The following is a 27,104-nucleotide window of genomic DNA, read 5'->3' on the forward strand; positions in this document are numbered from 1 at the left end:
TTTAGAGAAGAGCTAACACCTATCTTACTCAAACTCTTCCAGAAAATTGCAGAAGAAGGTAAGCTTCCAAACTCATTCTATGAGGCCACCATCACCCTAATTCCAAAACCAGACAAAGATGCCACAAAAAAAGAAAATTACAGGCCAATATCACTGATGAACATAGATGCAAAAATCCTTAACAAAATTCTAGCAAACAGAATCCAACAACATATTAAAAAAATCATACACCATGACCAAGTGGGCTTTATCCCAGGAATGCAAGGATTCTTTAATATCCGCAAATCAATCAATGTAATACACCACATTAACAAATTGAAAGATAAAAACCATATGATTATCTCAATAGATGCAGAGAAAGCCTTTGACAAAATTCAGCATCCATTTATGATTAAAACTCTCCAAAAAGCAGGAATAGAAGGAACATACCTCAACATAATAAAAGCTATATATGACAAACCCACAGCAAGCATCACCCTCAATGGTGAAAAATTGAAGGCATTTCCCCTGAAATCAGGAACAAGACAAGGGTGCCCACTCTCACCACTACTATTCAACATAGTGTTGGAAGTGCTGGCCACAGCAATCAGAGCAGAAAAAGAAGTAAAAGGAATCCAGATAGGAAAAGAAGAAATAAAACTCTCACTGTTTGCAGATGACATGATCCTCTACATAGAAAACCCTAAAGACTCTACCAGAAAATTACTAGAGCTAATCAATGAATATAGTAAAGTTGCAGGATATAAAATTAACACACAGAAATCCCTTGCATTCCTATATACTAACAATGAAAAAACAGAAAGAGAAATTAAGGAAACAATACCATTCACCATTGCAACAAAAAGAATAAAATACTTAAGAGTATATCTACCTAAAGAAACAAAAGACCTATACATAGAAAACTATAAAACACTGATGAAAGAAATCAAAGAGGACAGAAACAGATGGAGAAACATACCGTGTTCATGGATTGGAAGAATTAATATTGTCAAAATGGCTATTCTACCCAAAGCAGTCTATAGATTCAATGCAATCCCTATCAAGCTACCAACGGTATTTTTCACAGAACTAGACCAAAGAATTTCACAATTTGTATGGAAATACAAAAAACCTTGAATAGCCAAAGTAATCTTGAGAAAGAAGAATGGAACTGGAGGAATCAACCTGCCTGACTTCAGACTCTACTACAAAGCCACAGTCATCAAGACAGTATGGTACTGGCACAAAGACAGAAATATAGATCAATGGAACAGAATAGAAAGCCCAGAGATAAATCCACGAACCTATGGACACCTTATCTTTGACAAAGGAGGCAAGGATATACAATGGAAAAACGACAACCTCTTTAACAAGTGGTGCTGGGAAAACTGGTCAACCACTTGTAAAAGAATGAAACTAGAACACTTTCTAACACCATACACAAAAATAAATTCAAAATGGATTAAAGATATAAATGTAAGACCAGAAACTATGAAACTCCTAGAGGAGAACATAGGCAAAACACTCTCTGACATAAATCACAGCAAGATCCTCTATGACCCACCTCCCAGAATATTGGAAATAAAACCAAAACTAAACAAATGGGACCTAATGAAACTTAAAAGCTTTTGCACTACAAAGGAAAATATAAGTAAGGTGAAAAGACAGCCCTCAGACTGGGAGAAAATAATAGCAAATGAAGAAACAGACAAAGGATTAATCTCAAAAATATACAAGCAACTCCTGCAGCTCAATTCCAGAAAAATAAATGACCCAATCAAAAAATGGGCCAAAGAACTAAACAGACATTTCTCCAAAGAAGACATACAGATGGCTAACAAACACATGAAAAGATGCTCAACATCACTCATTATTAGAGAAATGCAAATCAAAACCACAATGAGGTACCATTACACACCAGTCAGGATGGCTGCTATCCAAAAGTCTACAAGCAATAAATGCTGGAGAGGGTGTGGAGAAAAGGGAACCCTCTTACACTGTTGGTGGGAATGCAAACTAGTACAGCCGCTATGGAAAACAGTGTGGAGATTTCTTAAAAAACTGGAAATAGAACTGCCATATGACCCAGCAATCCCACTTCTGGGCATACACACTGAGGAAACCAGATCTGAAAGAGACACGTGCACCCCAATGTTCATCGCAGCACTGTTTATAATAGCCAGGACATGGAACCAACCTAGATGCCCATCAGCAGATGAATGGATAAGGAAGCTGTGGTACATATACACCATGGAATATTACTCAGCCATTAAAAAGAATTCATTTGAACCAGTCCTAATGAGATGGATGAAGCTGGAGCCCATTATACAGAGTGAAGTAAGCCAGAAAGATAAAGAACATTACAGCATATTGACACATGTATATGGAATTTAGAAAGGTGATAATGATAACCCTATATGCAGAACAGAAAAAGAGACTCAGAAATACAGAACAGATTTTGAACTTTGTGGGAGAATGTGAGGGTGGGATATTTCAAAAGAACAGCATGTATACTATCTATGGTGAAACAGATCACCAGCCCAGGTGGGATGCACGAGACAAGTGCTCCGGCCTGGTGCACTGGGAAGACCCAGAGGAATCGGGTGGAGAGGGAGGTGGGACGGGGGATCGGGATTGGGAATACATGTAAATCCAAGGCTGATTCATATCAATGTATGACAAAACCCACTGGAAAAAAAATAATAATAATAATAAAAAAGAAAAATGAATAAATAAATAAATAAAACTATTTCTGTTTTATAAAAGTCAGGTGACTAGTCTAAATGTCAATGTATATAGACATAAAGTAATAAAACATCAAAATGAATATGTAAACAAATACACGTGGGAAATAATTGCAAATGGGCAGGTGAGGGAGTAGGATTTCTTGTGCAACAGTGATTTTTGATTTGTTGTATAAGAGGTAAGCAATTATATCTTCCCCACTGCTATCTTGTCTTTCTGTCATGAACTAAAATGTAAGAAATACCATCCTATTCTCAGGATAAAAAAGAAATTCAGGGAAAAATGACAAGGTCTGAGTATATTGCTTTATCAGATTTAGCCAACATTTTCTATGCATCATAGCAAGGATTCTGTATGGAGTGTTATAAGTGAGTGCTTCTGAATAATTACAACACTAATAAAACCTCTGTAGGTTGTTAAAAAAAAATATGAAGAGCCTAAAAAGGTGTGAAAAATATGAAGAGCTTCAAAAGGTATCAAAAACATGAGGAGCATGAAACGGTGTGAAAAATAGGAGGAGCATGAAGCGGTGTTAAAAAACATGAAGAGCCTGAAAAGGTGTGAAAAATATGAAGAGCTTCAAAAGGTGTCAAAAATAAGTGGAGCATGAAACGGTCTGAAAAATAGGAGGAGGCTAAAGCGGTTGTGAAAATCATGAAGAGCCTGAAAAGGTGTGAAATATATGACGAGCTTAAAAGGTGTCAAAAATATGAGGATCATGAAACGGTCTGAAAAATAGGAGGAGCATGAAGCAGGGTTGAAAAACATGAAGAGCCTGAAAAGCTGTGAAAAATATGAAGAGCTTCAAAAGGTGTCAAAAACATGAGGAGCATGCAACGGTGTTGAAAACATGAAGAGCCTGAAAAGGTGTCAAAAACATAAAGACCCTGAAAAGGTGTGAAAAATATGACGGGCATGAAACGGTCAGAAAAATAGGAGGAGCATGAAGTGGTGTTGAAATACATGAAAGCCCGAAATGTTGTGAAATATATGAAGAGCTTCAAAAGGTGTCAAAAATTTTAGGAGCTTGAAACGGTATGAAAAATAGAAGAAGCATGAAGTGGTGTTGAAAAACTTGAAGAGCCTGAAAATGTGTGAAAAACATGAAGAGTTTCAAAAGGTGTCAAAAATATGAGGAGCATGCAACAGTTTGAAAAATAGGAGGAGCATGAAGTGGTGTTGAAAAACATGAAGAGTCTGAAATTGTGTGAAAAATATGAAGAGCTTCAAAAGGTGTCAAAAATATGAGGAGCATGAAACAGTATGAAAAATATGAGGAGCATGAAATGGTGTTGAAATCATGAAGAGCCTGAAAACGTGTCAAAAATATGAAGAGTTTCAAAAGGTGTGAAAAACATGAGAAGCATAAAACGGTCTGAAAAATATTAGGAGCATGAAACGGTGTTCAAAAACATGAAGAGCCTGAAAAACTGTGAAAAATATGAAGAGCTGCAAAAGGTTTCAAAAATATGAGGAGCATGAAACGGTCTGAAAATTAGGAGGAGCATGAAGTGGTGTTGAAAAACATGAAGAGCGTGAAAAGATGTGAAATATATGATGAGCTTCAAACGGTGTCAAAAATATGAGGAACATGAAACGGTCTGAAAAATAGGAGGAGCATGAAGCGGCATTGAAAAACATGAAGAGCCTGAAAAGGTGTGAAAAATATGAAGAGCTTCAAAGGTGTCAAAAATATGAGGAGCATGAAACGGTCTGAAAAATAGGAGGAACATGAAGTGGTGTTGAAAAACATGAAGAGCCTGAAAAGGTGTCAAAAATATGAAGAGTTTCAAAAGGTGTCAAATATATGAGGAGCATGAAACGGTCTGAAAATTAGGAGGAGCATGAAGTGGTGTTGAAAAACATGAAGAGCCTGAAAAGGTGTGAAATATATGATGAGCTTCAAACGGTGTCAAAAATATGAGGAACATGAAACGGTCTGAAAAATAGGAGGAGCATGAAGCGGCATTGAAAAACATGAAGAGCCTGAAAAGGTGTGAAAAATATGAAGAGCTTCAAAGGTGTCAAAAATATGAGGAGCATGAAACGGTCTGAAAAATAGGAGGAACATGAAGTGGTGTTGAAAAACATGAAGAGCCTGAAAAGGTGTCAAAAATATGAAGAGTTTCAAAAGGGGTCAAAAACATGAGGAGCATACAACTATGTTGAAAACATGAAGAGCCTGAAAAGCTGTGAAAAACATGAAGAGCCTGAAAAGGTGTGAAAAATATGAGGAGCCTGAAACGGTCTGAAAAATAGGAGGAGCATGAAGTGGTGTTGAAATACATGAAGAACCTGAAAAGGTGTGAAAAATATGAATAGCTTCAAAAGGTGTCAAATATATGCGGAGCATGAAACGGTCTAAAAAATCAGAGAAGCATGAAACGGTGTTCAAAAACACGAAACCTGAAATGGTGTGAAAAATATGAAGAGCTTCAAAAGGTGTCAAATATATGCGGAGCATGAAACGGTCTAAAAAATCAGAGAAGCATGAAACGGTGTTCAAAAACACGAAACCTGAAATGGTGTGAAAAATATGAAGAGCTTCAAAAGGTGTCAAATATATGCGGAGCATGAAACGGTCTAAAAAATCGGAGAAGCATGAAACGGTGTTCAAAAACACGAAACCTGAAATGGTGTGAAAAATATGAAGAGCTTCAAAAGGTGTCAAATATATGCGGAGCATGAAATGGTCTAAAAAATCGGAGAAGCATGAAACGGTGTTCAAAAACACGAAACCTGAAATGGTGTGAAAAATATGAAGAGCTTCAAAAGGTGTGAAAAATATGAGGAGTTTGAAACAGTATGAAAAATAGGAGAAGCATGAAACGGTATTCAAAAACATGAAGCCTGAAATTGTGTGAAAAATATGAAGAGCTTCAAAAGGTGTGAAAAATATGAAGAACTTCAAAAGGTGCCAAAAATATGAGGAGCATGGAACGGTCTGAACAATAGGAGGAGCATGGAACGGTGTTGAAAAACATGAGGAGCATGATACGGTCTGAAAAATCGGCGGAGCATGAAACGGTGTCGAAAAACATGAAGAGGCTGAAAAGGTGTGAAAAATATGAAGAGTTTCAAAAGGTGTCAAAAATATGAGGAGCAACAAACGGTCTGAAAAATAGGAGGAGCATGAAACGGTGTTGAAAAACATGAAGAGTCTGAAAAGGTGTGAAAAATATGAAGAGCTTCAAAAGGTGTCAAAATTAGGAGTAGCTGAAACGGTGTTGAAAAACAAGAAGAGCCTGAAAAGGTGTGAAAAATATGAAGAGCTTCAAAAGGTGTGAAAAATATGAAGATCTTCAAAAGGTGTCAAAAATATGAGGAGCATGATACTGTCTGAAAAATAGGAGGAGGACGAAGCAGTGTTGAAAAACATGAAGAACCTGAAGAGGTGTGAAAAATATGAAGAGCTTCAAAAGGTGTCAAATTAAGAAGAGCATGAAACGGTCTGTAAAACTGGAGGACTATGAAGCAGTGTTGAAAAACATGAAGACTCTGAAAAGGTGTGAGAAATATGAAGAGCTTCAAATTGTTTCAAAAATATGAGGAGCATGAAACGTTCTGAAAAAAAGGAGGAGCATGAAATGGTGTTCAAAATCATGAAGAACCTGAAAAGGTGTGGAAAATATGAAGAGCTTCAAAAGGTGTGAAAAATATGGGGAGCATGAAACGATACGAAAAACAGGAGGAGCATGAGGAGATGTTGAAAAACATTAAGAGCCTGAAAAGGTGTGAAAAATATGAATAGCTTCAAAAGGTGTCAAAAACGTGAAGAGCATGAAACGGTCTGAAAAATAGGAGGAGCATGAAACGTTGAGGAAACATGAAGAGCCTGAAAAAGTGTGAAAAGTATGAAGAGCTTCAAAAGGTGTCAAAAATATGAGGAGCATGAAAAGTTCTCAAAAATAGGAGGAGCAAGAAACAGTGTTCAAAAACATGAAAAGCCTGAAAAGGTGTGAAAAATATGAAGAGCTTCAACAGGTGTCAAAAATATGAGGAGCATGAAACGGTCTGAAAAATAGGAGGAGCATGAAGTGGTGTTGAAAAACATGAAGAGCCTGAAAAGTTGTGAAAAATATGAAGAGCTTCAAAAGTTGTCAAAAATATGAGGAGCATGAAACGGTCTGAAAAATAGGAGGAGCATGAAGTGGTGTTGAAAAACATGAAGAGCCTGAAAAGTTGTGAAAAATATGAAGAGCTTCAAAAGTTGTCAAAAATATGAGGAGCATGAAACGGTCTGAAAAATAGGAGGAGCATGAAAAGGTGTTGAAAAACATGAAAAGCCTGATAAGGTGTCAAATATATGAAGAGCTTCATAAGGTTTGAAAAATAGGAAGAGCTTCAAATGTTTCAAAAATATGAGGAGCATGAAACGGTGTTGAAAAACATGAAGAGCATGAAAAGGTGTGAAAAATATGAAAAGCTTCAAAAGGTGTGAAAAATTTGAAAATCTTCAAAACGTGTCAAATATATATGGAGAATGTAACAATCTGAAAAATAGGAGGAGCATGAAACGCTGTTCAAAAACATGAAGAGCCTGAAAAGGTGTGAAATATATGAAGAGCTTCAAAAGGTGTAAAAAATATGAGGAGCATGAAACAGTCTGAAAATTAGGAGGAGCATGAAACGGTGTTGAAAAACATAAAGAGCATGAAAAGGTCTGAAAAATATGAAGAGGTTAAAAGATGTCAAAAATATGAGGAGAATGAATCGGTCTGAAAAATAGGAGGAGCATGAAACGGTGTTCAAAAACATGAAGAGCCTGAAAAGGTGTGAAAAATATGAAGGGCTTCAAAACGTGTCAAAAATATGAGGAGCATGATACGGTCTGAAAAATAGGAGGAACATGAAACGGTTATCAGATACATGAAGAGCCTAAAATGTGTGAAAAACATGAAGAGCTTCAAAATGTGTCAAAAATATGAGGAGCATGAAACGGTCTGAAAAATAGGAGGAGCATGAAGCGGTGTTGAAAAACATGAAGAGCCTGAAAAGATGTGAAATATATGAAGAGCTTCAAAGGTATCAAAATTATGAGGAGAATGAAACGTCTGAAAAATAGGAGGAGCATGAGGTGGTGTTGAAAATCATGAAGAGCCTGAAAAGGTGTGAAATATATGAAGAGCTTCAAAAGGTGTCAAAAATATGAGGAGCATGAAACGGTCTGAAAAATAGGAGAAGCATGAAACGGTGTTGAAAACATGAAGAGCCTGAAAAGGTATGAAAAGTATGAAGAGCTAGAAAAGGTGTCAGAAATATGAGGAGCATGAAACGGTCTGAAAAATAGGAGGAGCATGACACGGTGTTGAAAACATGAAGAGCCTGAAAAGGTGTGAAAATTATGAAGAGCTTCAAAATGTGTCAAAAATATGAGGAGCAATGAAAGGTCTGAAAAATAGGAGGAGCAAGAAAGCATGTTCAAAAACATGAAGAGCCTGAAAAGGTGTGAAAAATATGAAGAGAATCAAAAGGCGTCAAAAATATGAGGAGCATTAAACGGTCTGAAAAATAGGAGCATGCAGCAGTGTTGAAAATAATGAAGAGTCTGAAAAGGTGTGTAAAATATGAAGAGCTTCAAAAGGTGTAAAAATTATGAGGAGCATGAAACAATCTGAAAATAGGAGGAGAATGAAACCCTGTTCAAAAAAAGAGAAGAGCATTAAAAGATGCGGAAAATATGAAGAGCTTCAAAAGGTTTCAAAAAGAGGAGTAGCATGAAACGGTGTTCAAAAACATGAAGAGCATGAAAAGGTGTGAAAAATATGAAGAGCTTCAAAAGGTGTCAAAAATATGAGGAGCATGAAAGAGTCTGAAAAATAAGAGGAGCATGAAACGGTGTTGAAAAATATGAAGAGCCTGAAAAGGTGTGAACAATATGAAGAGCTTCAAAACGTGTCAAAAATATGAAGAAAATGAAACGGTCTGAAAAATAGGAGGAGCATGAATCGGTGTTGAAAAATATGAAGAGCCTGAAAAGGTGTGAAAAATATGAAAAGCTTCAAAACGTGTCAAAAGTATATGGAGAATGAAACAGTCTGAAACATAGGAGGAGCATGAAGCGCTTTTCAAAAACATGAAGACCATGAAAAGGTGTGAAAATTATGAAAAGCTTCAAAAGGTGTCAAAAATATGAGGAGCATGACAGTCTGAAAATAGGAGGAGCAAAAAACGGTGTTGAAAAACATGAAGAGCATGAAAAGGTGTGAAACAAATGAAGAGCTTCAAAAGAAGTAAAAAATATGAGGAGCATGAAACAATCTGAAAATAGGAGAAGCATGAAACGGTGTTCAAAAACAAGAAGAGCATGAAAATCTCTGAAAAATATGAAGAGCTTCAAAAGGTGTCACAAATATGAGGAGCATGAAACAGTCTGAAAAATAAGAGGCGCATGAAACGGTGCTGAAAAAAATGAAGAGCATGAAAAGGTGTGAAAAACATGAAGAGCTTCAAAAGGTGTCAAAAATATGAGGAGCATGTAACGGTGTTCAAAAACATGAAGAGCCTGAAAAGGTGTGAAAAATATGAAGAGCTCGTAAAGTGTCAAAAATATGAGGAGCATGAAACGGTCTGAAAAATAGGAGGAGCATGAAGCTGTGTTCAAAAACTTGAAGAGCCTGAAAATGTGTAAAAAATATGAAGAACTTGAAAAGGTGTGAAAAATATGAGGAGCATGAAACGGTCTGAAAAATAGGAGGACCATGAAGCGGTATTGAAATCATTAAGATCGTGAAAAGGAGTGAAAAATATGAAGCGCTTCAAAAGGTTTCAAAAATAGGAGAAGCATGAAACAGTGTTCAAAAACATGAGGAGCATGAAAAGGTGTGAAAAATATGAAAGCTTCAAAAGGTGTGAAAAATTTGAGGACCATGAAACGGTGATCTAAAACATGAAGAGCCTGAAAAGGTGTGAAAAATATGAAGAGCTTCAAAAGGTGTCAAAAATATGAGGAGCATGTAACGGTGTTCAAAAACATGAAGAGCCTGAAAAGGTGTGAAAAATATGAAGAGCTCGTAAAGTGTCAAAAATATGAGGAGCATGAAACGGCCTGAAAAATAGGAGGAGCATGAAGCTGTGTTCAAAAACTTGAAGAGCCTGAAAATGTGTAAAAAATATGAAGAACTTTAAAAGGTGTGAAAAATATGAGGAGCATGAAACGGTCTGAAAAATAGGAGGACCATGAAGCGGTATTGAAATCATGAAGAGCGTGAAAAGGAGTGAAAAATATGAAGCGCTTCAAAAGGTTTCAAAAAAGGAGAAGCATGAAACAGTGTTCAAAAACATGAGGAGCATGAAAAGGTGTGAAAAACATGAAGAGCTTCAAAAGGTGTGAAAAATTTGAGGACCATGAAACGGTGATCTAAAACATGAAGAGCCTGAAAAGGTGTGAAAAATATGAAGAGCTTCAAAAGGTGTGAAAAATATGAGGAGCATGAAAATGTCTCACAAATACGAGGAGCATGAAGTAGTGTTGAAAAACATGAAGAGACTGAAAAGGTGTGAAAAATATGAAGAGCTTCAAAAGGTGTCGAAAATTTGAGGAGCCTGAAACGGTCTGAAAAAGAGGAGGAGCATGAGGCGGTGTGAAAAATATGAAGAGCTTCAAAATGTGTCAAAAATATGAGGAGGATGAAAAGGTCTGAAAAACAGGAGGAACATGAAAAGGTGTTGAAAACATGAAGAGCCTGAAAAGGTGTGAAATATATTTAGAGCTTCAAAATGTGTCAAAAATATGAGGAGCATGAAACGGTCTGAAAAATAAGAGGAGCATGAAGTGGTTTGGAAAACATGAAGAGACCGAAAATTTTTGAAAAATATGAAGTGCTAGAAAATGTGTTAAAAATATGAAGAGCATGAAAAGGTGTGAAATATATGAAGACCTTCAAAAGGTGTCAAATATATGAGGAGCATGAAAATGTCTAAAAAATAGGAGGAGCATGAAGTGGTGTTGAAAAATGTGAAGATCCTGAAAAGGTGTGAAAAATATGAAGAGCCAGAAAAGGTGTTAAAAATATGAAGAGCTTCAAAAGGTGATAAAAATATGAAATGCTTCAAAATGTGTCAAAAATATGAGGTGCATGAAACGGTCTGAAAAATAGGAGGAGCATGAAGTGGTGTTGTAAAATATGAAGAGCCTGAAAAGGTGTGAAAAATACGAAGAGCTTCAAAAGGTGTTAAAATATGAAGAGCTTTAAAAGGAGCCAAAAATGTGAGCAGCAAGAAACGGTCTGAAAAATAAGAAGATCATGAAGTTGTGTTGAAAAGCATGAAGAGACTGAAAAAGTGTGAAAAATATGAAGAGCTTCAAAAGGTGTGAAAATATGAAGAGCTTCAAAAGGTGTTAAAATATGAAGAGGTTTAAAAGATTCCAAAATATGAGGAGCATGAAAAGGTCCAAAAAATAGGAGGAGCATGAAACGGTGTTCAAAAACATGAAAAGCCTCAAAATGTGTGAAAAATATGAAGAGTTTCAAAAGGTGTGAAAAATATGAGGAGCATGAAGCGGTGTTCAAAAACATGAAGAGCCTGAAAAGGTGTGAAAAATATGAAGAGCTTCAAAAAGTGTGAAAAATATGAGGAGCATGAAACGGTCTCAAAAATACGAGGAGCATGAAGCGGTGTTCAAAAACATGAAGAGCCTGAAAAGGTGTGAAAATTATGAAGAGCTTCAAAATGTGTCAAAAATATGAGGATCAATGAAAGGTCTGAAAAATAGGAGGAGCATGAAAGGATATTCAAAACCATGAAGAGCCTGAAAAGGTATGAAAAGTATGAAGAGCTAGAAAAGGTGTCAGAAATATGAGGAGCATGAAACGGTCTGAAAATTAGGAGGAGCATGACACGGTGTTGAAAACATGAAGAGCCTGAAAAGGTGTGAAAATTATGAAGAGCTTCAAAATGTGTCAAAAATATGAGGAGCAATGAAAGGTCTGAAAAATAGGAGGAGCAAGAAAGCATGTTCAAAAACATGAAGAGCCTGAAAAGGTGTGAAAAATATGAAGAGAATCAAAAGGCGTCAAAAATATGAGGAGCATTAAACGGTCTGAAAAATAGGAGCATGAAGCGGTGTTGAAAATAATGAAGAGTCTGAAAAGGTGTGTAAAATATGAAGAGCTTCAAAAAGTGTCAAATATATGAAGAGCCTGAAACGGTCTGAAAAAGAGGAGGAGCATGAATCGGTGTTGAAAAATATGAACAGCCTGAAAAGGTTTGAAAAGTGTGAAGAGCTTCAAGAGGTGTGAAATATATGAAGAGCTTCAAAAGGTGTCAAAAATATGACGAACTTGAAACGGTCTGAAAACTAGGAGGAGCAGGAAGCGGTGTTGAAAAACATGAAGAGCCTGAAAAGGTTTGAAAAATATGAAGAGCTTCAAAAGGTGTCAAAAATAGGAGGAGCATGAAACGGTCTGAAAAATAGGAGGAGCATGAAACGGTGTTCAAAAACATGAAGAGCCTGAAAAAGTTTGAAAAATATGAAGCGCTTCAAAAGGTGTCAAAAATATGTAGAGCTTCAAAAGGTGTCAAAATTATGAGGAGCATGAAAGGTCTGAAAAATAGGAGGAGCTTGAAACGGTGTTCAAAAACATGAAGAGCCTGAAAATGTGTGAAAAATACAAAGAGTTTCAAAAGGTGTGAAAAATATAAGGAGCATGATGCGGTGTTCAAAACTTGAAGATACTGAAAAGGTGTGAAAAATATGAAGAGATTCAAAAGATGTGAAAAATATGAGGAGCATGAAATGGTCTGAAAAATTGGAGGAGCATGAAGAGGTCTTCAAAAACATGAAGAGCCAGAAACGGTGTGAAAAATATGAAGAGCTTCAAAAGGTGTTCAAAAATATGAGGAGCATGAAACGGTCTGAAAAATATGAGGAGCATGAAACGGTGTTCATAAACATGAAGAGCCTGGAAAGGTGTGAAAATTATGAAGAGCTTCAAAAGGTGTCAAAAATATGAAGAGCTTCAAAAGGTGTCAAAAATATGAGGAGCATGAAACCATCTGAAAATAAGGGGAGCGTGAAACGGTGTTGAAAAACAGGAAGAGCTTGAAAAGGTGTGAAATATATGAAGTGCTTCAAAAGGTGTCAAAAATATGAAGAGCATGAAAAAGTTTCAAAAATAGGAGGAGCATGAAGCGGTGTTCAAAAACATGAAGAGCCTGAAAAGGTGTGAAAAATATGAAGAGCTTCAAAAAGTGTGAAAAATATGAGGAGCATGAAACGGTCTGAAAAATAGGAGGAGCATGAAGCGGTGTTTGAAAACATGAAGAGACTGAAAAGGTGTGAAATATATGAAGAGCTTCAAAAAGTGTGAAAAATATGAGGAGCATGAAACGGTCTGAAAAATAGGAGGAGCATGAAGCAGTGTTTGAAAACATGAAGAGACTGAAAAGGTGTGAAATATATGAAGAGCTTCAAAAGGTGTGAAAAATATGAGTAACATGAAACGGTCTGCAAAATAGGTGGAGCATGAAACGGTGTTGAAATCATGAAGAGCCTGAAAAGGTGTGAAAAATATGAGGAGATTCAAAACGTGTCAAAACTATGAGGAGCATGAAACTGTCTGAAAAATAGGAGGAGCACGAAGCGGTGTTGAAAAACCTGAAGAGCCCGCAAACGTGTGAAAAATATGAAGAGCTTCAAAAGTTGTGAAATATATGAAGAGCTTCAAAAGGTGTCAAAAATATGAGGAGCATGAAACAGTCTGATAAATAGGAGGACCATGAAGCATTGTTGAATAACATGAAGAGGGTGAAAAGGTGTGAAAAATATGAACAGCTTCAAAAGGTGTCAAAAATATGAGGAGCATGAAATGGTGTTCAAAAACATGAAGAGCCTGAAAAGGTGTGAAATATATGAAGAGCTTCAAAAGGTGTCAAATATATGAGGTGCATGAAACGGTCTGAAAAATAGGTGGAGCATGAAGCGGTGTTTAAAAACATGAAGAGCCTGAAAAGGTGTGAAAAATATTAGGAGCAAGAAACGGCCTGAAAAATAGGTGGAGCATGAAGCGGTTTTGAAAAACATGAAAAGCCTGAAAAGGTGTGAAAAATATGAAGAGCTTCAAAGGTGTCAAAAATATGAGGAGCATGAAACGATCCAAAAAATAGGTGGAGAGTGAAGAGGTGTTGAAAAACCTGAGGAGCTTGAAAACGTGTGAGAAATCTGAAGAGCTTCAACCGGTGTCAACATTATGCGGAGCATGAATCGGTCTGAAAAATAGGAGGCGCATGAAGCGGTATTGAAAAACTTGAAGAGTCTGAAGAGGTGTGAAAAATATGAAGAGCTTCAAAAGGTGTCAAATATATGAGGAGCATGAAACAGTCTGAAAATAGGGGCAGCATGAAACGATGTTGAAAAGCATGAACAGCCTGAAAAGGTGTGAAAAATATGGAGAGCTTCAAAAGGTGTCAAAAATATGAGGAGAATAAAACGGTCTGAAAAAGAGCAGGAGCATGAAGCGGTGTTGTAAAACATGAAGAGCCTGAAAAGTTGCGAAAAATATGAAGAGCTTCAAAAGGTGTGAAAAATATGTGGAGCAGGAAACAATCTGAAATATAGGAGGAGCATGAAGTGGTGTTGAAAAACTTGAAGCGCCTGAAAATGTGTGAAAAATGTGAAGAGATTCAAAAGGTGTGAAAAATATGAGAAACATGAAACTGTCTGAAAAATAGGAGGAGCATGAAGCGGTGTTCAAAAACATGAAGAGCCTGACAAGGTGTGAAAAATATGAGGAGCATGAAACTGTCTGAAAAATAGGTGGAGTATGAAGCGGTGTTCAAAAACATGAAGAGCCTGACTGGTGTGTAAAATATGAAGAGCTTCAAAAAGTGTGAAAAATATGAGGAGCATGAAACGGTCTGAAAAATAGGAGGAGCATTAAACGGTGTTCAAAAACATGAAGAGCCTGAAATGTTTAAAAAATATGAAGAGCTTCAAAAGGTGTGAAAAATATGAATAGCATGATGCGGTGTTGAAAAACTTGAAGAGCCTGAAAAGATGTGAAAAACATGAAGAGCTTCAAAAAATTTCAAAATATGAGGAACATGAAATGGTCTGAAATATAGGAGGAGCATGAAATGGTGTTGAAAAACATCAAGAGCTTGCAAAGCTGTGAAAAATATGAAGAGCTTCAAAAGTTGTGAAAAATATGAGAAGCATGAAACGGCCTGAAATATAGGAGGTGCATGAAGCGGTGTTCAAAAACATGAAGAGCCTGAAAAGGTGTGAAAAATATGAGGAGCATGATACGATCTGAAAAATAGGAGAAGCAGGAAGAGGTGTTGAAAAACCTGAAGAACAGGAAAAGGTGAGAAATATATGAAGAGCTTCAAAAAGTGTGAAAAATATGAGGAGCATGAAACGGTCTGAAAAATAGGAGGTGCATGAAACCGTGTTGAAAAACTTGAAGAACAGGAAAAGGTGAGAAAAATATGAAGAGCTTCAAAAAGTGTGAAAAATATGAGGAGCATGAAACGGTCTGAAAAATAGGACGAGCATTAAACGGTGTTCAAAAAATGGAGAGCCTTAAAATGTGTGAAAAATATGAAGACCTTCAAAAGGTGTGAAAACCATGAGGAGCAAGAAGCAGTGTTCAAAAACATGAAGACCTTGAAAAGGTGTGAAAAATATGAAGAGCTTCAAAAGGAGTGAAAAATAGTAGCATGAAGCGTTGTTCAAAACCATAAAGAGCCTGAAAAGGTGTGAAATATATGAAGAGCTTCAAAAGGTGTCAAAAATGTGAGGAGCATGAAACAGTCTGAAAAATAGGAGGAGCTGAAATGGTGTTGAAAAGCATGAAGAGCCTGAAAAGGTGTGAAAAATATGAATAGCTTCAAAGGTGTCAAAAAAATGCGGAGCATGAATCTGTCTGAAAAATAGGAGGCTCATGAAGTGGTGTTGAAAAACTTGAAGAGTCTGAAGAGGTGTGAAAAATATGAAGAGCTTCAAAAAGTGTGAAAAATATGAGGAGCATGAAACGGTCTGAAAAATAGGAGGAGCATGAAGTGGTAGTCAAAATAATGAAGAGCCTGAAATGTTTGAAAAATATGAAGAGCTTCAAAAGGTGTGAAAAATATGAGGAGCATGAAGCGGTGTTCAAGAATATGAAGAGCCTGAAAAAGTGTGAAATATATGAAGAGCTTCAAAAGGTTTCAAAATATGAGGAGCATGAAACAGTCTGAAAAACAGGAGGAGCTTGAAATGCGGTTGAAAAACATGAAGAGCATGAAAAGGTGTGAAAAATATGAAGAGCTTCAAAAGGTGTCAAAAATATGAGGAGCATAAAACGGTCTGAAAATAGGAGGAGCATGAAGTGGTGTTGAAAAGCATGAAGAGCCTGAAAAGGTGTGAAAAATATGAAGAGCTTCAAACCGGGTGAAAAATAGGAGGAGCATGAAGCGGTGTTCAAAAACATAAAGAGCCTGAAAAGGTGTGAAATATATGAAGAGCTTCAAAAGGTGTCAAAAATATGTGGAGCATGAAACGGTCTGAAAAATAGGAGGAGAATGATGCGGTGTTGTAAAACATGAAGAGAATGAAAAGGTGTGCAAAATATGAAGAGCTTCAAAACATATCAAAAATATGAGGAGCAAGAAGCAGGGTTCATAAACATGAATACCTTGAAAAGGTGTGAAAAATATGAAGAGCTTCAAAACATGTCAAAAATATGAGGAGCATGAAACGTTGTGAAAAATAGGAGGAGCATGAAAAGGTGTTGAAAAACATGAAGAGCCTGAAAAGGTGTGAAAAACATGAAGAGCCTCGAAAAGTGTGCAAAATATGAGAAGCATGAAATGGTCTGAAAAATAGGAGGAGCATGAAAAGTTGTTGAAAAACATGAAGAGTCTGAAAAGGTGTGAAAAATATGAAGAGTTTCAAAAGGTGTCAAAATTATGAGGAGCATATAACGGTCTGAAAATAGTAGGAGCATGAAACAGTGTTAAAAAGCATGAAGATCCTGAAAAGGTGTGAAAAATATGGAGAGCTTCAAAATGTGTCAAAAATATGAGGAGCATGAAACGGCCTGAAAAATAGGAGGAGCATGAAGTGGTGTCAAAACATGAAGAGCCTGAAGAGGTGTGAAAATAAGAAGAGATTCAAAAGGTGTCAAATATTTGAGGATTATGAAACGGTCTGAAAAATAGGAGGAGCATGAAGCGGTGTTGAAAAACATGAAGAGCCTGAAAAGGTGTGAAATATATGAAGAGCTGCAAAAGGTGTGAAAAATATGAGGAACATGATACGGTCTGAAAAAAAGGAGGAGCATGAGCGGTGTTGAAAAACATGAAGAGACTGAAAAGTTGTGAAAAACATGAAGAGCTTCAAAAGGTGTCAAAAATATGAGGAGCATGAAACGGCCTAAAAATAGGAGGTGCATGAAGCGGTGTTGAAAAACATGAAGAGCCTGAAAAGGTGTGAAAAATATGAGGAGCATGATACGGTCTGAAAAATAGGAGAAGCAGGAAGAGGTGTTGAAAAACCTGAAGAACAGGAAAAGGTGAGAAATATATGAAGAGCTTCAAAAAGTGTGAAAAATATGAGGAGCATGAAACGGCCTGAAAAATAGGAGGTGCATGAAACCGTGTTTAAAAACCTGAAGAACAGGAAAAGATGAGAAATATATGAAGAGCTTCAAATGGTGTCAAAATTATGCGGAGCATGAATCAGTCTGAAAAAAAGAGTATGAAGCGTTGTTGAAAAACTTGAAGAGTCTGAAGAGGTGTGAAAAATATGAAGAGCTTCAAAAGGTGTCAAATATATGAAGAGCTTCAAAATGTGTCAAAAATATGAGTAACATGAAACGGTCTGAAAAATAGGAGGAGCATGAAAAGGCGTTGAAAAACATGAAGAGCATGAAAACTTGTGAAAATCATGAAAAGCTTCAAAAGGTGTCAAAAATATGAGGAGCATGAAACGGTCTGAAAAATAGGAGGAACTTGAAGCGGTGTTGAAAAACATGAAGAGCCTGAAAATGTGTGATAATCATGAAGAGCTTCAAAAGGTGTCAAAAATATGAGGAGAATAAAACGGTCTGAAAAATAGCAGGAGCATGAAGCGGTGTTGTAAAACATGAAGCGCCTGAAATGTGTGAAAAATTTGAAGAGCTTCAAAAGGTGTCAAAAATATTAGGAGCAAGAAACGGTCTGAAAAATTGGAGGAGCATGAAGCTGGGTTGGAAAACATGAAGAGCCTGAAAAGGTGTAAAATATATGAAGAGCTTCAAAAGGTGTCAAAAATATGAGGAGCATGAAACGGTCCAAAAAATAGGAGGAGAATGAAGCGGTGTTGAAAAACCTGAGGAGCTTGAAAACGTGTGAAAATTATGAAGAGCTTCAACCGGTGTCAAAATTATGTGGAGCAAGAATCGGTCTGAAAAATAGGAGGCGCATGAAGCGGTGTTGAAAAAATGAAGAGCATGAAGAGGTGTGAAAAATTTGAAGAGCTTCAAAAGGTGTCAAAAATATGAAGAGCTTCAAAATATGTCAAAAGTATGAGGAGCATGAAACGGTCTGAAAAATAGGAGGAGCATGAAAAGGTGTTGAAAAACAGGAAGAGCATGAAAAGGTGTGAAAAATATGAAGAGTTTCAAAAGGTGTCAAAAATATGAGAAGAATGAAACGGTCTGAGACATAGGAGGAGCATGAGGCAGGGTTCAAAAACATGAAGAGCCTGAAAAGCTGTCAAAATAAAGAAAAATTTCAAAAGTTGTCAAAAATATGAGGAGCATGAAACTGTCTGAAAAATAGGAGGATCATGAAGCACTGTTGAAAAGCATGAAGAGCCTGAAAAGGTGTGAAATATATGAAGAGCTTCAAAAAGTGTGAAAAATAGGAGGAGCATGAAGCCGTGTTCAAAAACATGAAGAGCCTGAAAAGGTGTGAAATATATGAAGAGCTTCAAAATGTGTCAAAAATATGAGGAGCATGAAACAGTATGAAAAATAGGAGGAGCTTGAAATGATGTTGAAAAACATGAAGAGCATGAAAAGGTGTGAAAAATATGAAGAGCTTCAAAAGGTGTGAAAAATAGGAGGAGCATAAAGCGGTGTTGAAAAACATGAAGAGCCTGAAAAGGTGTGAAATATATGAAGAGATTCAAAACGTGTCAAAAACATGAGGAGCATGAAACATTCTGAAAAATAGTAGGAGCATGAAGTGCTGTTGAAAAACATGAAGGTCCTGAAAAGTTGTGAAAATCATGAAGAGCTTCAAAAGGTTCAAAAATATGAGGAGCATGAAACGGTCTGAAAAATAGGAGGAACATGATGCGGTGTTGAAAAACATGAAGAGCCTGAAAAGGTGTGATAATCATGAAGAGCTTCAAAAGGTGTCAAAAATATGAGGAGAATAAAACGGTCTGAAAAATAGCAGGAGCATGAAGCGGTGTTCAAAAACATGAAGAGCCTGAAAAGTTGTGAAAAATATGAAGAGCTTCAAAAGGTGTGAAAAATATGTGGAGCAGGAAACAATCTGAAATATAGGAGGAGCATGAAGTGGTGTTGAAAAACTTGAAGCGCCTGAAAATGTGTGAAAAATATGAAGAGCTTCAAAAGGTGTCAAAAATATGAGGAGCATGAAACTTTCTGAAAAATAGGAGGAGCATGAAGTGGTGTTGACACACATGAAGGCCCTGAAAAGGTGTTAAAAATTATGAAGAGCTTCAAAAGGTGTCAAAAATATGAGGAGCAGGAAACCGTCTGAAAATAGGAGGAGCATGAAGTGGTGTCAAAAACATTAAGAGCCTGAAAAGGTGTGAAAATAAGAAGAGATTCAAAAGGTGTCAAATACTTGAGGAGCATGAAACGGTCTGAACAATAGGAGGAGCATGAAGCGGTGTTGAAAAACATAAAGAGCCTGAAAAGGTGTGAAATATATGAAGAGCTTCAAAATGTGTGAAAATTATGAGGAGAATGATACGGTCTGAAAAAAAGGAGGAGCATGAAGCGGTGTTGAAAAACATGAAGAGCCTGAAAAGGTGTGAAAAACATGAAGAGCTTCAAAAGGTGTCAAAAATATGAGGAGCAAGAAATGATCCAAAAAATAAGAGGAGAACGAAGCAGTGTTGAAAAACCTGAAGAGCTTGAAAAGGTGTGAAAAATATGAAGAGCTTCTACCGGTGTCAAAATTATGTGGAGCACGAAACGGTCTGAAAAATAGGAGGAGCATGAAACGGTTTTCAAAACATGAAGAGCCTGAAAAGGTGTGAAAAACATGAAGAGCTTCAAAAGGTGTCAAAAATATGAGAAGCATGAAACGGTCTGAAAAATAGGAGGAGCATGAAAAGGTTTTGAAAAATATGAAGAGCTTGAAAAGGTGTGAAATATATGAAGAGGTTCAAAAGGTGTCAAAAATATGAGGAGCATGAAAGGATCCAAAAAATAAGAGGAGAACGAAGCAGTGTTGAAAAACCTGAAGAGCTTGAAAATGTGTGAAAAATATGAAGAGCTTCTACCGGTGTCAAAATTATGTGGAGCATGAAACGGTCTGAAAAATAGGAGGAGCATGAAACAGTTTTAAAAACATGAAGAGCCTGAAAAGGTGTGAAAAATATAAAGAGCTTCAGAACGTGTCAAAAATATGAGGAGCATGAAACGGTCTGAAAAATAGGAGGAGCATGAAAAGGTGTTGAAAAACATGAAGAGCTTGAAAAGGTGTGAAATATATGAAGAGTTCCAAAATGTGTAAAAAATATGAGGAGCATGAAATGGTCTGAAAAATAGGAGGAGCATGAAGCGGTGTTTAAAAACATGAAGGGCCTGAAAAGGTGTGAAATATATGAAGAGCTTCAAAAGGTGTCAAAGATATGAGGAGCATGAAACAGTCCGAAAAATAGGAGGAGAATGAAGCGGTATTGAAAAACTTGAAGACCTTGAAAACGTGTGAAATATATGAAGAGCTTCAAAAGGTGTCAGAAATATGAGGAGCATGAAATGGTCTGAAAAATAGAAGGTGCATGAAACGGTGTTGAAAAACCTGAAGAAGAGGAAAAGGTGAGAAATATATGAAGAGCTTCAAAAAGTGTGAAAAATATGAGGAGCATGAAACGGTCTGAAAAATAGGACGAGCATTAAACGGTGTTCAAAAACATGAAGAGCCTGAAAATGTGTGAAAAATATGAAGAGCTTCAAAAGGTGTGAAAAATATGAGGAGCAAGAAGCGGTGTTCAAAAACATGAAGACCTTGAAAAGCTGTGAAAAATATGAAGAGCTTCAAAAGGTGTGAAAAATATGAGGAGCAAGAAGCGGTGTTCAAAAACATGAAGACCTTGAAAAGGTGTGAAAAATATGAAGAGCTTCAAAAGGAGTGAAAAATAGGAGCATGAAGCGTTGTTCAAAAACATAAAGAGCCTGAAAAGGTGTGAAATATATAAAGAGCTTCAAAAGGCGTCAAAAATATGAGGAGCATGAAACAGTCTGAAAAATAGGAGGAGCTGAAATGGTGTTGAAAAACATGAAGAGCATGAAAAGGTGTGAAAAATATGAAGAGCTTCAAAAGGTGTCAAAAATATGAGGAGCATGAAACAGTCTGAAAATAGGAGGAGCATGAAACGGTGTTGAAAAGCATGAAGAGCCTGAAAAGCTGTGAAAAATATGAAGAGCTTCAAAAGGTGTCAAATATATGAGGACCATGAAATGGTCTGAAAAATAGGAGGAGCATGAAAAGGTGTAGAAAAAGATGAAGAGCCTGAAAAGGTGTGAAAAATATGAAGCCTTCAACCGGTGTCAAAATTATGCGGAGCATGAATCGGTCTGAAAAATAGGAGGCGCATGAAGCGGTGTTGAATAACTTGAAGAGTCTGAAGAGGTGTGAAAAATATGAAGAGCTTCAAAAGGTGTCAAATATATGAAGAGCTTCAAAATGTGTCAAAAATATGAGTAGCATGAAACGGTCTGAAAAATAGGAGGAGCATGAAAAGGCGTTGAAAAACATGAATAGCATGAAAAGTTGTGAAAATCATGAAAAGTTTCAAAAGGTGTCAAAAATATGAGGAGCATGAAATGGTCTGAAAAATAGGAGGAACTTGAAGCGGTGTTGAAAAACATGAAGAGCCTGAAAAGGTGTGATAATCATGAAGAGCTTCAAAAGGTGTCAAAAATATGAGGAGAATAAAACGGTCTGAAAAATAGCAGGAGCATGAAGCGGTGTTGTAAAACATGAAGCGCCTGAAATGTGTGAAAAATTTGAAGAGCTTCAAAAGGTGTCAAAAATATTAGGAGCAAGAAACGGTCTGAAAAATTGGAGGAGCATGAAGCTGGGTTGTAAAACATGAAGAGCCTGAAAAGGTGTGGAATATATGAAGAGCTTCAAAAGGTGTCAAAAATATGAGGAGCATGAAACGGTCCAAAAAATAGGAGGAGAATGAAGCGGTGTTGAAAAACCTGAGGAGCTTGAAAACGTGTGAAAAATATGAAGAGCTTCAACCGGTGTCAAAATTATGTGGAGCATGAATCGGTCTGAAAAATAGGAGGCGCATGAAGCGGTGTTGAAAAAATGAAGAGCCTGAAGAGGTGTGAAAAATTTGAAGAGCTTCAAAAAGTGTCAAAAATATGAAGAGCTTTAAAATATGTCAAAAGTATGAGGAGCATGAAACGGTCTGAAAAATAGGAGGAGCATGAAAAGGTGTTGAAAAACAGGAAGAGCATGAAAAGGTGTGAAAAATATGAAGAGTTTCAAAAGGTGTCAAAAATATGAGAAGAATGAAACGGTCTGAGACATAGGAGGAGCATGAGGCAGGGTTCAAAAACATGAAGAGCCTGAAAAGGTGTCAAAAACAAGAAGAGTTTCAAAAGTTGTCAAAAATATGAGGAGCATGAAACTGTCTGAAAAATAGGAGGATCATGAAGCGGTGTTGAAAAGCATGAAGAGCCTGAAAAGGTGTGAAATATATGAAGAGCTTCAAAAAGTGTGAAAAATAGGAGGTGCATGAAGCCGTGTTCAAAAACATGAAGAGCCTGAAAAGGTGTGAAATATATGAAGAGCTTCAAAATGTGTCAAAAATATGAGGAGCATGAAACAGTATGAAAAATAGGAGGAGCTTGAAATGATGTTGAAAAACATGAAGAGCATGAAAAGGTGTGAAAAATATGAAGAGCTTAAAAAGGTGTGAAAAATAGGAGGAGCATAAAGCGGTGTTGAAAAACATGAAGAGCCTGAAAAGGTGTGAAATATATGAAGAGATTCAAAACGTGTCAAAAACATGAGGAGCATGAAACATTCTGAAAAATAGTAGGAGCATGAAGTGCTGTTGAAAAACATGAAGGTCCTGAAAAGTTGTGAAAATCATGAAGAGCTTCAAAAGGTTCAAAAATATGAGGAGCATGAACGGTCTGAAAAATAGGAGGAACATGATGCGGTGTTGAAAAACATGAAGAGCCTGAAAAGGTGTGATAATCATGAAGAGCTTCAAAAGGTGTCAAAAATATGAGGAGAATAAAACGGTCTGAAAAATAGCAGGAGCATGAAGCGGTGTTCAAAAACATGAAGAGCCTGAAAAGTTGTGAAAAATATGAAGAGCTTCAAAAGGTGTGAAAAATATGTGGAGCAGGAAACAATCTGAAATATAGGAGGAGCATGAAGTGGTGTGAAAAACTTGAAGCGCCTGAAAATGTGTGAAAAATATGAAGAGCTTCAAAAGGTGTCAAAAATATGAGGAGCATGAAACTTTCTGAAAAATAGGAGGAGCATGAAGTGGTGTTGAAAAACATGAAGAGCCTGAAAAGGTGTGAAAAATATGAAGAGCTTCAAAAGGTACAAAAATATTAGGAGCAAGAAACGGTCTGAAAAATTGGAGGAGCATGAAGCTGTGTTGACAAACATGAAGGCCCTGAAAAGGTGTTAAAAATTATGAAGAGCTTCAAAAGGTGTCAAAAATATGAGGAGCAGGAAACCGTCTGAAAAATAGGAGGAGCATGAAGTGGTGTCAAAAACATTAAGAGCCTGAAAAGGTGTGAAAATAAGAAGAGATTCAAAAGGTGTCAAATATTTGAGGAGCATGAAACGGTCTGAACAATAGGAGGAGCATGAAGCGGTGTTGAAAAACATAAAGAGCCTGAAAAGGTGTGAAATATATGAAGAGCTTCAAAATGTGTGAAAAATATGAGGAGAATGATACGGTCGGAAAAAAAGGAGGAGCATGAAGTGGTGTTGAAAAACATGAAGAGCCTGAAAAAGTGTGAAAAACATGAAGAGCTTCAAAAGGTGTCAAAAATATGAGAAGCATGAAACGGTCTGAAAAATAGGAGGAGCATGAAAAGGTTTTGAAAAACATGAAGAGCTTGAAAAGGTGCGAAATATATGAAGAGGTGCAAAAGGTGTCAAAAATATGAGGAGCATGAAAGGATCCAAAAAATAAGAGGAGAACGAAGCAGTGTTGAAAAACCTGAAGAGCTTGAAAAGGTGTGAAAAATATGAAGAGCTTCTACCGGTGTCAAAATTATGTGGAGCACGAAACGGTCTGAAAAATAGGAGGAGCATGAAACGGTTTTCAAAACATGAAGAGCTTGAAAAGGTGTGAAAAATATAAAGAGCTTCAGAACGTGTCAAAAATATGAGGAGCATGAAACGGTCTGAAAAATAGGAGGAGCATGAAAAGGTGTTGAAAAACATGAAGAGCTTGAAAAGGTGTGAAATATATGAAGAGTTCCAAAATGTGTAAAAAATATGAGGAGCATGAAACGGTCTGAAAAATAGGAGGAGCATGAAGCGGTGTTCAAAAACATGAAGGGCCTGAAAATGTGTGAAAAATATGAAGAGCTTCAAAAGGTGTGAAAAATATGAGGAGTAAGATGCGGTGTTCAAAAACATGAAGACCTTGAAAAGCTGTGAAAAATATGAAGAGCTTCAAAAGGTGTGAAAAATATGAGGAGCAAGAAGCGGTGTTCAAAATCATGAAGACCTTGAAAAGGTGTGAAAAATATGAAGAGCTTCAAAAGGAGTGAAAAATAGGAGCAAGAAGCGTTGTTCAAAAACATAAAGAGCCTGAAAAGGTGTGAAATATATAAAGAGCTTCAAAAGGCGTCAAAAATATGAGGAGCATGAAACAGTCTGAAAAATAGGAGGAGCTGAAATGGTGTTGAAAAACATGAAGAGCATGAAAAGGTGTGAAAAATATGAAGAGCTTCAAAAGGTGTCAAAAATATGAGGAGCATGAAACAGTCTGAAAATAGGAGGAGCATGAAACAGTGTTGAAAAGCATGAAGAGCCTGAAAAGGTGTGAAAAATATGAAGAGCTTCAAAAGGTGTCAAAAATATGAGGAGCATGAAACGGTCCAAAAAATAGGAGGAGAATGAAGCGGTGTTGAAAAACCTGAGGAGCTTGAAAACGTGTGAAAAATATGAAGAGCTTCAACCGGTGTCAAAATTATGCGGAGCATGAATCGGTCTGAAAAATAGGAGGCGCATGAAGCGGTGTTGAAAAACTTGAAGAGTCTGAAGAGGTGTGAAAAATATGAAGAGCTTCAAAAGGTGTCAAATATATGAAGAGCTTCAAAATGTGTCAAAAATATGAGTAGCATGAAACGGTCTGAAAAATAGGAGGAGCATGAAAAGGCATTGAAAAACATGAATAGCATGAAAAGTTGTGAAAATCATGAAAAGTTTCAAAAGGTGTCAAAAATATGAGGAGCATGAAACGGTCTGAAAAATAGGAGGAACTTGAAGCGGTGTTGAAAAACATGAAGAGCCTGAAAAGGTGTGATAATCATGAAGAGCTTCAAAAGGTGTCAAAATATGAGGAGAATAAAACGGTCTGAAAAATAGCAGGAGCATGAAGCGGTGTTGTAAAACATGAAGTGCCTGAAATGTGGGAAAAATTTGAAGAGCTTCAAAAGGTGTCAAAAATATTAGGAGCAAGAAACGGTCTGAAAAATTGGAGGAGCATGAAGCTGGGTTGAAAAACATGAAGAGCCTGAAAAGGTGTGAAATATATGAAGAGCTTCAAAAGGTGTCAAAAATATGAGGATCATGAAACGGTCCAAAAAATAGGAGGAGAATGAAGCGGTGTTGAAAAACCTGAGGAGCTTGAAAACGTGTGAAAAATATGAAGAGGTTCAACCGGTGTCAAAATTATGTGGAGCATGAATCGGTCTGAAAAATAGGAGGCGCATGAAGCGGTGTTGAAAAAATGAAGAGCCTGAAGAGGTGTGAAAAATTTGAAGAGCTTCAAAAGGTGTCAAAAATATGAAGAGCTTCAAAATATGTCAAAAGTATGAGGAGCATGAAACGGTCTGAAAAATAGGAGGAGCATGAAAAGGTGTTGAAAAAAAGGAAGAGCATGAAAAGGTGTGAAAAATATGAAGAGTTTAAAAAGGTGTCAAAAATATGAGAAGAATGAAACGGTCTGAGACATAGGAGGAGCATGAGGCCGGGTTCAAAAACATGAAGAGCCTGAAAAGGTGTCAAAAAAAAGAAGAGTTTCAAAAGTTGTCAAAAATATGAGGAGCATGAAACTGTCTGAAAAATAGGAGGATCATGAAGCGGTGTTGAAAAGCATGAAGAGCCTGAAAAGGTGTGAAATATATGAAGAGCTTCAAAAAGTGTGAAAAATAGGAGGAGCATGAAGCCGTGTTCAAAAACATGAAGAGCCTGAAAAGATGTGAAATATATGAAGAGCTTCAAAATGTGTCAAAAATATGAGGAGCATGAAACAGTATGAAAAATAGGAGGAGCTTGAAATGATGTTGAAAAACATGAAGAGCATGAAAAGGTGTGAAAAATATGAAGAGCTTCAAAAGGTGTGAAAAATAGGAGGAGCATGAAGCGGTGTTGAAAAACATGAAGAGCCTGAAAAGGTGTGAAATATATGAAGAGCTTCAAAACGTGCCAAATATATGAGGAGCATGAAACGGTCTGAAAACAGGAGGAGCATGAAACGGTGTTGAAAAGCATGAAGAGCTTGAAAAGGTGTGAAATATATGAAGAGGTTCAAAAGGTGTCAAAAATATGAGGAGCATGAAAGGGTCCGAAAAATAAGAGGAGAACGAAGCAGTGTTGAAAAATCTGAAGAGCTTGAAAAGGTGTGAAAAATATGAAGAGCTTCAACCGGTGTCAAAATTATGTGGAGCATGAAACGGTCTGAAAAATAGGAGGAGCATGAAACGGTTTTCAAAAACATGAAGAGCCTGAAAAGGTGTGAAAAATATAAAGAGCTTCAGAACGTGTCAAAAATATGAGGAGCATGAAATGGTCTGAAAAATAGGACGAACATGAAATGGTGTTGAAAAATATGAGGAGCATGAATCCGTCTGAAAAATAGGAGGAGCATGACGCGGTTTTGAAAAACATGAAGAGCCTGAAAAGGTGTGAAACATATGAAGAGCTTCAAAAGGTGTCAAAAATATGAGGAGCATGAAACGTTCAAAAAAATAGGAGGAGAATGAAGC

The sequence above is a fragment of the Dama dama genome, chromosome 2 (assembly GCF_033118175.1).
Source record: "Dama dama isolate Ldn47 chromosome 2, ASM3311817v1, whole genome shotgun sequence".
In the NCBI taxonomy this organism is placed as follows: Eukaryota; Metazoa; Chordata; class Mammalia; order Artiodactyla; family Cervidae; genus Dama; species Dama dama.